Here is a 15586-nt window from a genome sequence, read left to right on the forward strand (position 1 = left end):
ATTTTATGTTTTAAATTAGTATATAAAATAATTCCTGACATATATGAATGAAATTTTAGTAAAAAGCATTGAAATGGCCTATGTATTAGTGAACAAAATATATATATATAAAGATAAGAAGGTGAGCAGCATTAAGGATATTGACATATAATTGCCCATAGCTAAGCAGCGTTTTACCTAGCGCAATATAATTGCCCATGGCTAATCAGCATTTTACGTAGTGCAATATAATTGCCTATGGCTAAGCAGCATTTTACCTAGCGCAATAAAATTGTCCATAGCCAAGCAGCGCTTTACCCAGCACACTATGATTGCCCATAGCTAAGCAGCGCTTTACGTAGCGCAATAGGTTTGTGCAGAGCTGCGCACCACGCTAACCATTAGGGCAACGTGGAGCAACGTAAAGCAAAGTTGCCTAAACACAGCCACACCCCCTAGCCTGTCTGGACAGTAGTAAAATATAAAGCAATGACAAGTTTCGAACCCGGGACACTGTGCACCATAATCAAAGTACTGAACCACTAAGCCATGACAGCTTAGCATAAATATGTACTGTTAACATACATATACTTAAAAATGGAAGATTAACCATTGCTAAGCAGGTATGCTGTTAGCCGAGAATTTTCAAAAACGGCCAATCACAAATAAGTGCATGAAATGCGGCATATTTAAGCTCCATAGGCGGGAATACTCACCATAACTGATTGTAGCTCCCATCTGCATTCAGAATGGCTGGTGCTGGAGAGGGTACTCGCTTTCGAGCGCAACGCTGGGGCATCGAGGAGTCAAAATACATGGTTTGGTTCCTTGTACACCATCATGAGTCAAGACTCCTGCAGGGGCCAGTTTCAATGGATGGAGTACAAAGCAGAGGCTTGGAACCGGTTAGCTCATGATCTCACCAGTGCCACAGGCGGCCCTCGGACTGGTGAGCAGGTCTGTCACCACCATGCAGACCTGAAGAGATGGAAGCAGGACCTACTGAACCAATGGATACAGGAGGCCCGTGACATGCAAGATGCCCCACTACTGAGTAGGTAGCCATGGAATGAAGTATGTAAGACATGCTATTGTAGTCTATATAATGGATAGGTATGTCTCAATATCCCTTCATTTACTTCACAGCTGCAGGTGTCCGTGCTGCGAATCAGCAAGCCTATGCAGATAGGCTGCTAAGGCTGCACCACCAGGCAGGTTAGTAATTATTCTGCATGTATTGTTATATAAAATAAGTGACAGAGCCTGAAAAAAAGTGTTGTAGCCCAATAATAAAGGCATAAAAAGCCCTGAATAATTTCTCTGCATGTACTGTTATATAAAATAAGTCAGAGAGCCAGAAAAAGAGTGTTGTAACCCATTAATAAAGGTAAAATAACTCCTGACTAATATCTCTGCATGTACTGCTATATAGAATCAGTGAGCGAGCCTGAAAAAGAGTGTTGTAACCTATTAATAAAGGTATACTATGTCTTGAATTAGTCTTATGCATGCACTGTAATATCAAATAAATGAGAGAGCCTCTAGAAAAGTGTGTAATGTAATTAATAAAGGTATAATACTTGGAGTGTGTCCGTGTCACTTACTTTGAAATGTTGTTGTACCCTTGCATTATATAAAAAGTACTGTTGTATTAACCGCTGTCAACCCACAGTTGGGCAGTCCCATATAAAGTGGATGAAGGAAGTGCCAGTAGCTGTGAAGCATATATACAATCCTCAACAGTTGGTTAATGGCTGGCATGCATAGGTAAATCTGGCACACGAGTAGCTTGTTAATGTGTTCCCCAGAAATGTGAGTGTGCTACTTGAAATATAGGGTTCTGTAGAAATATAACTGAAAATGTCACGTGAACACATCCAGATATGTAGATATATAAATATAAATAAAATATTTAACTATGTAGCAGTAACATCTGCATCTTGGGCAGTTAGTATGTCAGATATAGGTCAGGTATATAATGAACTAGACAAACCCATTACACAACCTAATGCACATTGCCTAGTGTAATAATACATGTAGGGGATATACACCTGCAATCAATAAGAATGTAGTGTAAACCATAAGTACTTATAAGATGTTAATGGAGGTATCTTTTTACACCCTACTGTATGTGCATAAACAATGCAATTCCACATCTCAATGGGTATGTCTAATCTCAAAACATTTGCTGGGACATATGTCCTATTGTTCTATAAATATCTGCATTTACTTTGATGCATGTGCCCTGTTCAAACACCACAATCTTGGTGGCCTGTTGCCACCAATCATCCCTGCATGCTGTTGGAATGTCCACTGTCATTCAATATATGCATGTGTTATGCTTGCTGTTCAACTATTGGAACCCTGGTGTGTTGGGTTAATGGGAATATTACTGCATGCTGTTACAACTAATTTGGAATGCTGTTGTCTATGTTGTAATTAAACACACCTAAACACAGAACGTATGGGAAGGCTGGTCCCAGTGGACCCACCTGTCCTTCCTCAGCTGACGATTGCACCTGGCACCAGCAGGTCCGATGCCCAGCACAGGCTCCCCTCCTCCATTGGTCCTGTGCCACCTTCGAGTGGAAGCACTGCAGGAGATGGGGCTTGCCCCCCCCCCGTGCAAGCGTGGGTGGAGAAGGGCCACCTGTCACTCTCCGAAGGGTCCGGGCTGTGGTGCGTAGGGAGAGCCAGCGTTCAGTCGCTGATCCCCTATGCCAGCTCGAGGAAAGAGTGGAGTGACTCACGGGTGAGCCTGCCCCTCCTACACAGCCCCCAGCACAGCCACCCTCCGGGCTGTGAAGGTGCAGTGGTGACTGCCCATGGGTGGGAATCTCAGTTCCACTGTTACCATCTGTGGGCTCATGGGCTTGCGATTTCCAAACATCCTTCCCCATCAATTGTGTTCACCCACCCCATGTGTCATATTCCGCCCCTGTATGCGTCTTGTTTGACTTGTTTGTTTACCTCCCCAACCTACCTCCCCAAATATACCTACTTCCTCTACCTCACATTCCACTCTCACCTGAAAAAAAAAGGGCAATCTGTTTCCACAAAAAAAATATGCCCCATACATAGCTGCCCATTTTGCACACATGTCCGCTGGACATGTAAGCTGATAATTATAATTGGCAGTACAACATACTTTGTTGTCCTCACCCCTCTCTCAGAGGTGGAAGGTTTCAAATTTCACTCAAAATTTCTAACATATGCACAGCTGTTGCTGGTAAAGAAATGGGCAGCTATGGACCTTCCCTACACCTGTCCTGCACATCCCAAGCCGGTTTCCCTACTGTCTTTCCCTCTTTGTGCCCCCTTTTTCACCACTTTCCTATCTCCCCATTTTCTTTTCTTTCAAAGAAATTAGCACGGGGGTTAGCGGGAGTAAGCACTTTTAAGCAGTAGTTAGCGGGTTTGAGCGAGTGTGCACATGTGTGCGCTTAGCTAAGTATTGTTAAGCTTCGCGCAAACCCGCGTAAACCCACTTACAACTGCTTAAAAGTGCCTTAGTCACTCTACATGGCAGGGCCCTTGTTCTGCTGAGCAGCAAAATAAAACACCTCTTTCAGTCTCAAACCCCGAACACACTACACTGCATGAAGTACCACTAAGCCACAGTAGACATACAACAAGTTGGTGCTGTAATAAATATATCATGTATTACAATGAGTGAATGTAAGGGGAAAATAGGAATGCCATAACATAAATCTTGTTCTATGGATCTTTACCAGCAGTTGCTGCGGAATTGCATGACATGACTGTGAAAAGAGAACCAGCCATTCTAGCAGGAAATAATGTTACAGTAGCACTTTACAAACCCCACACAGTATCAGCGCAGGATAAACACTGGCATATTTGAATAGGGCAGAGGCCATACTTCCCAACTGTGACTGCTTTTCAGGGATGTCCCTGATTCATAAACAAATGTTAGCTGTGCCCCTCAGAATCCCTCTGAAAGATAATGACGTTAGGCAGAAAAGTGGGGAATTGCACTTAATGAATAATTTCAATAGGTAAGAGTACACACTGCTTGCATGTCAGAAAATGTGTGTTAATACATATGCTCTGATACTCTCACAGTCTCAACTTAATGTCTGTAATATTTTACAGGTGTACCTTACTTATATGTACCTTTCCCCGCGGCTGTTCAAATATATACCTGAGTGTATCAGAGGCCTGGCAGAGGCAGAAACACATAGGCATTTCAGCTTTGCTGCTGTTACACACTCTGCAAATAGCTTTGGAATGAGTCCCACAAGCATAGGAGTACAACACAGAAATATCAAAGGATGTAGCCATGTACTGGTAGCAACCAACTGTGACAATGCCATTGTTCCAGTGCAGAAAAGACTGGTGTGGTGCACAGACAAAGAATAATAGGCTAACATCTGGCTACCATCTGGATATGTCCACAGGTGGGAGCTACGCAGACAGACTACTTCCCTTGATAGACTAACAGGTACACAGCAACCCTGTATGTTCAGCATGATAAATATCACACAATAATATATAATGCTCTCTGTACTTCTGCACCCCTACCCAAAAGAACAATATACCTGTGTATTCAGGCTCCACCAAGGATGTAGGTAGGCACACTCAGTACTGAAATTTGTCCAGTTGTCTTGAGCAGCCTGTGATAATGTCAACACAAATAAACAACAAACTGTTCAGAAGTGAGTTAATTAATATTTACAGTATAGTAGTTCACAAACAGTTCATATGCCAGAAGAATACATTGCAATAACTACTTTTGTATGGCAGTTAATTGTCTAATTACAAAAGAAACTACATACTCCCATGTATCTTGTGTAAGCATTTGGAGGGGTGAGTAAAATTCTACACTGACAAGTGTGTACTAGAAGCAGAAACATTCAGGTATGAGTACAACATGCAAATCACTGGCTACAACCCTAGCTTCAGATATAAAAAGTATACTAACCTTCTGACTGACACAACAGTGTCCACAGCAAATAAGCATGGGCCCCACTTTGGAAAGCTGAAGGGGCTATGCCTACCTAACTAAGCATTTTATAGCAGTGGGCTGCTATGACAGTGAGTACTGCAATTACCATACAACAGGCTACATGCAATTAGTAAATGGTGGACACCAATTGCTGCAGAGGCCATCATATGCACATGTGCAGATACCTACAAAAATAGGCTGTACTTGCTGTCCACACATGCAATAATCTCATTGCAGCAAGAGAGAGAGAGAGAGAGAGAGAGAGAGCGAGAGCGAGAAAGAGACAGAGACACAGACACAGATACAGACAAAGAGACAGAAACAGAGAGACACAGAAAAAGAAAGAGCAACATCAACAGACAGAGGAAACCCAAACCAAAAAAAAATATTTCCTTTAAAAACAGACAGAACAGAGAAATACTAAGGAAAGGTATGTAACACATATGTATTTGCTGGCATGTAGTAGATGTTTTTGAAGAGTACTCTACATACTGTGAATCATCCATATGTGGCAGCAGTACATATCTATATGTATCTGTACATGTGCATAGGGCAAGGGACATACTGCAACTGTTTGTGAAGGGTGTATATATATATATATATATATATATATATATATATATATATATATATATATATATATATGTTGTTGATGGTTGTTAAGTGCATATTTCTATGTAGGTTGTAGTGTGTGGCAAAGAAAACAGCATACAGTGCTGGTATATGACTTGTGGTGGTTAAACGCTGTGGGTATGCTCTGTCAGATTTGCAGTGTTGCAGCCAGTGAGGCCTGCTAAAGCTACATGGGCTGAGGACACCTTCAATGCAGTCTGCACAACACTGTGCAATATTATTACATAACTGTATATCTCTCAATTGTCGCATAATTGATATTCCCACCATGAAAAGTGGACTGTATATGTGCCTATATGTACATCTATATGTACTGCAATGGATGTTTATATGTATATGTGTGTGTGTATACATATATATATATATATATATATATATATATATATATATGTATATATATATATATATATATATATATATATATATATATATATATATATATATATATATATATATATATATATATATATATAGAGAGAGAGATATATATATATATATATATATATATATATATATATATATATATATATATATATATATATATATATATATATATACACATATATATATATATATATATATAGAGAGAGAGAGAGAGAGACATGGGGCGTACTTACTGCAACAGGTGCCAGGTGACCAAGGTATGGACTGAAGCTCAGAGTTGACACTGCAGTGCCATCCCTTCTTGCCAAAACACTGTACCCATTAACTACCACATAGGTGGTAGTCTACCTAACTCCAAAGGTGTGATAAGGGAACATGGGACACAGGTGGACAGTAGCCTCCCCTTTGATAATCACAGTGCCACACTAGTCGTGTACTCTGTCTACGTGGTACACGTCATCACAAAAGGTGTGTCATCTAGGGAAATATAGGTCAGTGTTCCCCTCTACTCATCACACTTACAACCCATTATAGAGTACAATGCCCCATGTGGTATGTACCTCACATGACAACTACAGCAAATGGAAAGGCCACGGACATACCTCACAAAGAGTAATACCGGCCTCAAACAGATGCCCTATGCTGACTGACTCACAAAACCACAGCTACACTGTGTTGCATACCGCCTACCCAGAGGTGACCTCTGCCTAACATACAGAGCTATGTCACACCCATAGCTGTTGGATATCCTCCACGTAAACATATTACAATCCCTCCCAGATACATGCTCTAGGGCCCTAAACCTTGTCAGCTCACTAAACAGCACATGCTGGAGGGCTAGAGTCCTAACTCAGAGACGTGCCATACTCTGGAACAAACCACCTATCAATAGCAAACAAAGCTCCTCATTAACAGTTGTCATAAATACTCCTGATGATTGTTTGGGAGATAGGAATCACCTCTGTGGCTCTGGTTGACAGGGGCAAGTGAAATTAAATTACATGTGTGTCAAAGGCCAGGGTAGTGTATGGCTAGGCTGCTGTAGGCCCTAGGGCCAATAGCGTATTACCTACCTATGAAACGATGCACACACACACATGTACTTAGTGCAATAATTGCTATGTGAGGTTGACTGAGTGTGATGGTGAATGTGTTGATGAATGTGTGCAAGGTCTGTAAAGGTGTGATAGCTTAGTGTGAAATTGTTTCTGTCATGGTAGTTTGTGTCCTAGCTATGATCCCAGCAAAAGATGTGTATGCTATTGCTAGGCAGAAAAAGTAGTATGGCATACGGTGTGACGTAGTCCCTTGTTGTCAACTGTGGTGTCCCATTGTAGGCTAAAGCAATACATGTATGCTTAGTGAGTGGTACTACTGGTGAAACCAACTCTCATATGAACTGTAGTACTACCTGAAGCTGTAGGCCTAAACAGTACAGTATGGTGTATGTTCACATTGCTTGGAAACACTGTTTTGTGTGTTCCCTGTAGTCCTCACAGATTACATACCTCAGGCATAAGGTTTTGTAAGTAGTGACACACAGTACTGTATGGTACACAGGTAAAGCTCATCTGGGTTGGCATACATTTGTGTGTTGTAAGTATGTCTGATGTGTGTAATTATGCCTGTACCATGCCCTCAATCATATCTGTGTTACAGGGTATATGTGTGTATCTAGCAACATGTATAGTCTAGTACAGCAGTATGCCACCTATATTAACAACTGTGCACATATGTTAGGCAGGGGGTTGGCATCAACGACTACTGTGGTATACTGGTAATACTGTAACTGTACTTTACATTCATTGCAATGGATGACATCTTTCTTTATGCATTAGCTTGATATATACCTCCTGTGGCTAGGTGGTGCATTGTGTCACATACAGTGTGCCATGTACTGGTGTATAGTCTTACATACTGGCTTCTCCTTGCTGCTGTGCAGAACATGGTTTGATATATAGAGTGTGGCAGGCACTGTCAGCCAGTTGTGGCCTGAGCACTAATATGTGGTATTGAACATGTGTATCCTCTGACAACCAATCGAATGCGAAATATGGCAGGTAATTGATATCTGTACTTTAGGATGTTAAGTGTGCCACATGACTTGCTCACACATCTTGTTTAATTGTCTTCCAGGGGCATGTTCCACCAAAGAAATCCATGTTATACACTGCAGAGGAAGCCAAAATACACAACAGCCTGGTGCAGCACTACACCCTGCTGTTCTCTAGAACCAGCAAGGACCAACATGAGCGGACTGCACTGTGGCAAGATCTCGTTCATCGAGTAAATGACATAGGCATGCATAACCGGACATATGAGCGGGTACGCCATCACTGCAGTGATTTAATTAGACATGTCTGGCGGCGTGCGTCTGATATCCATTGACAACAGTTTGCCACAAGTGGTGGGGTTGCCATTCATCCCCCCCTCACCAGAGTGGAGGAGCTGCTCCTAAGCGTGGTGGCTCTTGGCCAACCACAGGAACAGCAACTTACATGTGTCATCATGCCACCCAGCATGCTGACATGGAGCGTGCAGGTAACATGACCTATCTGTCGACTACTGTTACCTGTATTGCTAGATTATGCATATGTGATATGTGTACTGTGTGTTTAGCAGGTGTGCTGCATAGTGTTGTGCAATACTGATATTTTGAATATAATCTGTACGCCTGTGACTGTCGACTATTGTACTACTGTAGTTTAGCAAACTCACAGTAGCAATGGCACAGTTGTGCCCACTGACAAACTATCTCATATTCTTGTAGGTCCCTCTGGTGTGACAGCAAGGCAGCCGGTCGATGCTGGTGAGTGTGTTATAATTTTAATATTGCTAATGAAATGTGCATGTCATAGGAGAGGTGTAGGCCATGTACATGTAGCACACCTACGCATAATGCATGCTGTGCATGTTTGCTGTGAGACTATGCACATCTCAGTAATGACAGTAGCTGCCTCAATCACATGCAATACACAGAGCATCACACACAATTGTGGCAACACCATACTGGACATTGGATAGGCATAGTTGATACACATGTACACAACATACACAACTTTGTCATACGCAGTACACCTTAACATGCTACACATAGCATATCCAGACACCAGCTGTAAGGTCACACTTCAGTATCCCACAGTCATCCACACAGCACACATAATATACCTGAGGGGTAGAGGCCTATCATTGGGCTGTGCAACACTCTTCAACACATAACACATTCATGTTAGTAAATGCTCCCTATTGGGCACCTTACAAACCCATGTAACAAGTGGCTGTGTAATTGTGACTGGAGCCACAGTACTGCAGTTCAGGTACAGCATGCTAGGTGGCAGTCTGGCACACATTAGTAGCCTTGAGTAACCACATGATGCATGAAGATGATGGCTCATGGTACTACACCCCATCCAGTTACAGTGACCACAGTACTACATATAGTAGTCATTGCTATGCACCTCAATGTTGTGTGTGCAAACATATGCACCTATACACAATATGCATAGCAATCACCATTTGTACAAAGTGACACATATATGTCTTGTAATGCTATTGAGTGTATAGGTCACATGACACACATTGGGTATGTGTGATGTTTAATGTTGCAGTCATGTTGTAGCATGCCATGTCATGGCTGGCACTGGCATGTCCACAATATGTCCTACACTCACCATACCCACTGTACAATGGCCATGTTGAGCAATGGTATTCCATCACGTATACATGCACCACTCATCCTGTGTGTATACATAGCATGCATGCACTAAACCTGTGTCCACAATTATCTGCTACAGAGACAGACACTGTAATCAGAAATGGATATCTATGTGACACACAGATACACATCCAGCCATGGTATGTATACCTGTGAGTGATGGTGCACAGGACATTGCAGACCTTTTAATACTTGCACAGCAATGTTGTGCCTATGTACACATTGTGTTCCAGGGTGAGGCTAATCACTGAACAACAACACACATGTATCAAAGCCATGCATACTGTTATTAACACGGGCTGTCTACACTCGCACTGCATGGTCTTGAGCAACAAACTTTCTGCATGCTGACATGTCTGATATGACTGTTTGCCTTGTGATACTGTAACCCACCTTCAACCACTATTAAGTATGTCTTGGATTGCAGGTGGTGTGTGTGGGTATCTGCTGTAGTGAGAAGTGTATTTGTGTGCATGTTTGCATGTGTTCATGTGTGCATGTGTGCATGTGTTCATGTGTTCATGTGTTCATGTGTACATGTGTGCCGACATCATGTACAGGTCGTAAAGTGTGTTTCCTGTCTCCCTCCCACAGGTGCTGTGTTAGGGCTGGTTCACTGCAGCAGGGAAACTGACGTCACAGAGCCACATAGTGATAATGAAGATAGGTGTGTTGAGGCACAGGCATGTTTGCCAGGGTCTGTTGTTGGGCCACCAATCGACAGTACACAGCTGTCCACCCCATCCATGCATACAGTCATACTGCCAATACATCCATCACCAATACCCATAGCTGAGGGACAGTGTACTGTTGGCATTGGCCAGGACAGTGTGGTATCCATGGCACATGCATCCCAACACAGCAGCCATACTCAGATGTCTGGAAGGGTACCACATAGGCAGATGTCCAGGGGTTCTTGTAGGAGCACTGCTGCTCATCATGCCACTGGAAGATGTGCCACAGGTCTGACAATGTCACATATCTTCCAGGCTGTCATGGAGGCACAGGCATATATGGAATGGTACACCAGACAGGGACTAAGGGCACAGAGGGCCCATAACACTGCTGTCATTGACAGTATCCATGACTTAGCAGATGCCATCCGACATTACACTGAGGTCACTGATAGACATTGGGGAGAGACATTAGACATCCTCCGCAATGTCATGTCCATGTGTTAGGACAGTGCGGGATGGCTGAGACATCGACATGGATGTATGCCAGCAACATCAGCAGCTGGCAGTCACCGCGGATGTCCCTCAAGCCACAGCCACTCCAGTAGTGCCAGTACCAGCCCTGGCAATGTTGGGGGTGGGCTGTCCATAGAATGTCCTAGAAGACCATGTGCACATGGCTCTGGACAGTCCCAGCAGGGACCTGTGTCCAGCGTACATCCATCCACCTCTGGGGATAGTACCCAGTCTGGCTTAGTACCTGATAGTGTCAGTAGCACCCCTGCCAGGCACAGGTACCATATCCTTGGCCAGAGACGGTGATCTGTAAAGCCTCGCAGGTACAGCCTGTGGCTGTCCCACAAATACCCGTATATGGCAGCCACATGGTGGAACTGTGTGCATGCAGACACACATACTCCAGACACCTAGGGCTAACACACACCCACACACATTACAACAACATTGGCCCATTCCAGCATTCTTGCCCCTCACACACACACACACACACACACACACACACACACACACACACACACACATACATGTCAATTGGATGGCTCACTGTAGGCCTCTGGCAAACCAACAACACACCCTGTGCATATGATGAAACCTGAGCCTCCTGTCATCTGTAACATCGATGCAGGAACAGGCTACCATGGTGCTGATGCACAGGGTGTCTATATAGCAGTATAGCAATGTTAGCATGTTGTCAGCTGTAGAGTGTAATGATATGCTTGAAGGTGTAGCTGAGCAGGCATGATGCATTAAAGCTATGATTGTCATTGTAGTGTTGTTTACACCAGTGTTGGTTCCAATTGTGTATTGACCGGCTGCATGCCACTTGGCTGATGTGTGCAGTATTGGCAGCATGTGTTAGAGAGTGGACAGTATGTGTGGGATGTGTGCAGCACAGATTGGCAGGTGTACAGTTGTGAACATGGTGGAGGTGCACTGTCTGCATGTACGTGCATAGTGGACACATGGCCATGGTGACATGCTCTGTATTACACAGTAACACTCCATACTTTCTGATGGTGGCCAGTATGCATTGTACTACACACATTCCGAAACCTGACAACACATGTGTGTATGACATGGTTTAACACTGTGCTGTGGGTGATACTGTTACTATCTGTCATTGTTTTGCATTCTGGTGGTATACATCACTTCAACAGCCTGACCATAACCAATCGTTAGATGATGTCTTGACAACTGACACACAGATGTAGGACACACAGCAACATTTGGATCCTTCAGGTACTATACAATGCCAGTAACCACTGGTATTCACCTGCACCCATTACTGAGACCACTCCTGTTTGCCATATAGCTCTCTTAGGTACAAGCAATCACAGTAGGGATATGTCCGTCCATGTCTGGTAATGCATACTGTGGCCTATAATGAATTCTCTAGATGACACACACATACTCCACAAGGGTATCATACAGACAGATGCCTGTTGTCAAACCCATGCTGTAAAGCTATAAGCCAAACTAAGCATAGTCAACCACCTTTAAGGAACATATTATACCCACAGTACCACATAGGTAGTAGCCACCAGCATGATGAACAGGTACCGATGAGTACATGCAACCAAGTGTTATGTCATCTCTCCTTTGTTAATCACATTTCCAAAGGTATTTTGGAATCCCTTGGTGGATCACATAAGCAATAAGGGGTCTGCATGCATATCCACAGTTTGTTCTACACCTACGAATAGTCATCATGGACAGACTTTGCTGCTTTTGAACAGGTTTGACATATACCTCGGCCATAGACCCTCACTTACACATTTTCAATGGGAATCGTAATGACTTTGTGTGACACAGATGACCTAGGCCAGGTATCACTGCAGTGGCTGGCCTTGTCACAAGCATACAGATGTGATCTAAGGTCTGGGAAGCAGCAGCACAGTCTGGCAAGGATGACAGCTGTGTTCTTGGAGAAAGCAAGGTTCCCACACATGCAGTTATTGAGGTAACATGTACAGATATGTATTTGACACACAGCTAACTCACATGTGCAATGCATATTGATATGTCATACAGTGGTAAAAGCAAAACCCATGACACATTGACCAGCAGTGTCACACACATACAGCACACACTCACCAAGTGCAAGATTCCAATCCCTAACTAACTACTTCATGATACTAGAGGAGTACGCATTAACACGATGCGCTATGCACATTACTGGCAGTTCACTTTTCCACAGGTATATTTGTAGGATGGTGACATCATCAGACTTGACAAAGGTTAGATTACCACTTTTGAGATGTTTCACTACTCTCCTAAAAAGATGTTCCTTTCCATGGGGAACACACACACCCAGTTGCCTGGTGCAGGATTCAAACCCCTACCTATTTCCTGATACTAGCAGAGTACGCATTAATACAATGCACTATACGGATTACTGGGAGTATTCTTTTCCACAGGTATATTTGTAGGATGGGGACATCATCAGACTTGACAAAGGTTACATTACCACTTTTGAGGTGTTTCACTACTCTCCTAAAAGGTTCTTCTTTCCAAAGGGGAACACACACACAGTTACCCAGTGCAGGATTCAAACCCCTACCAAACTACTTCATGATACTAGAGGAGTACGCATTAACACAATGCGCTATACAGATTACAGGGAGTTTTATTTTCCACAGGTATATTTGTAGGATGCTGACATTATCAGAGTTGACAAAGGTTAGATTACCACTTTTGAGGTGTTTCACTACTCTCCTAAAAGGTTGTTCCTTTACAAGGGGAACACACACACACACACACACATACACACACTGTTGCCCAGTGCAGAATTCAAACCCCTACCTACCTATTTCATTATACTAGAGAAGTACGCATTAACACAACGTGCTTTACATATTACTGGGAGTTTTCTTTTCTACAGGTATATTTGTAGGATGGTGACATCATCAGACTATACGAAGTGTGTTACATTAGGTGACATTAGATGGCCTACATTGAAGGAATGTCTAAACACTTTGGCCATATGATCATCAAAGGTGAGTTTACTATCTACCTGTGTCCCCAGGGCCATAATTACTTTCTCCGTACATGATGGATTACCACCTATGTGGTAATTTGTGTGCACTTTGTATTACTCAAAGGGGATGACTATGCATTCTTTGCCATTCAGCTTGAGGGCATTGTTTTGACACCAGGTATCTGTCTCTGTAAGACACTTCTGGTGGATGTCTATGTCAGCTGCACATTCAATTATGGACCACAGTTTCCAGTCATCTGCAAATCTGTTCAGCATTACACCTGCCATGCTTGCCTGTACCTCTGAGCAGTATCGACTGAAAAGGTGATGATAATGCACCTTTTGGCATTGAGCTACAGCCCATGGCTTGGACAACAGCTATCTGTCTCAGTGAGGCCCTTTTGTAGGATGTCCACATGTTTAGTGTTTACAATGATGGCTCCTAGTTTGCAGTCCTCTGGAAACTTCAGTAGCCACAGAACTTCAATGTTAATGTTTACTTCAGGGAAGTAGATACTACACAGCCTGGGAAGTTATCTAGTCCCATGGCTGCTGTAATACTGGCTTCGGAGAGTGTTTTTTACCTGTGCAGCAGTGACGACAGCAACTTTGCAGTATTCCATTTTAGACATGTGCTCTTTCATGGGTGAGAGGGGGTAAAGTTAACACTGATCCTATCTGCCAGGATGTTGCCAATATCAGTTGGCTCTGTACATTTAGGGCCATTGAGCTGTAACTCAGAACAGATCTGAGTGTAACCATGATGTGGACCTGTCTGTTGGGCAGAGATGTCCTGCATAAACAGTAAGCAACTGAGTACAGCTTGGATTACATTCATTCTTGTTGCATGGGGCAACTATTTGAGGCCAGTAATCCTCTTGTTAAGGTTCTTCATTGTTCTTTCTAGTTGCTGAATGTGCCTAGTCAGATTCCTCGCAAGTGTGTTGTGGTAGTCTCTCACAGGTCTGATGACTGCTGAGTAGTGGCAACCTCCTTTGACCTACATGCACAGACCTTGTCAGTTTGTGTGTACACATAGCAGGATTTTCAGACCACTTTGTGAATGTGTTTCTGAAAGTAGAGATGACTATACACATTTGTCCATAGATCTCTTATCATCACATCCATATTTAGCCTGTGTGTGTGAGCATGCTCAGTATGACCTTTCAGTATCTTCCTGCCTGACATTTGCTTCATTTGTTTAAGTGTGTGAGTATGCCCAGTATGACCTTTCAGTGTGATGCAGAATGAAATCCACTACATTTGTTAGAGTGTGTGAGCATGCACAGTATACACATTTATACCATATGTGTATGGTAAATCAAGGTGTATTTTTACAGCAGGGCTCACCTTTGTGTCATAGATCAACAGGGATCATGCCATGCCTGCAGGGCTTCCATGAGACACTTTGCATAGACCTATCAACATTTCTACATACAGGGGGGACAGCTATTCTTTGTACATTTCTAACCGTGGGTACACCGGATTGTTACTGTGGGTGTACATAGGATATGGGTTTCACCTGACACATACACATTTGCTGTGCCTGCACTGCTATGTACAGGACACCATTACAGTCTGTACTGTTGCCTATCATACTGGCTTGAGGCATACTAGTGTACTACAGGTCTTAGCGTCCATTGCCACATATATTAGCTTGCGACTTCATAGCCTACACAACCCACATCACAACGCCTGGCCTAATGTTCTCTGTCTGCATAGGCATGTGGGTGAGGTTA

The sequence above is a fragment of the Protopterus annectens genome, chromosome 7.part0 (genome assembly GCF_019279795.1).
Source record: "Protopterus annectens isolate FY-2018-M chromosome 7.part0, PAN1.0, whole genome shotgun sequence".
In the NCBI taxonomy this organism is placed as follows: Eukaryota; Metazoa; Chordata; order Ceratodontiformes; family Protopteridae; genus Protopterus; species Protopterus annectens.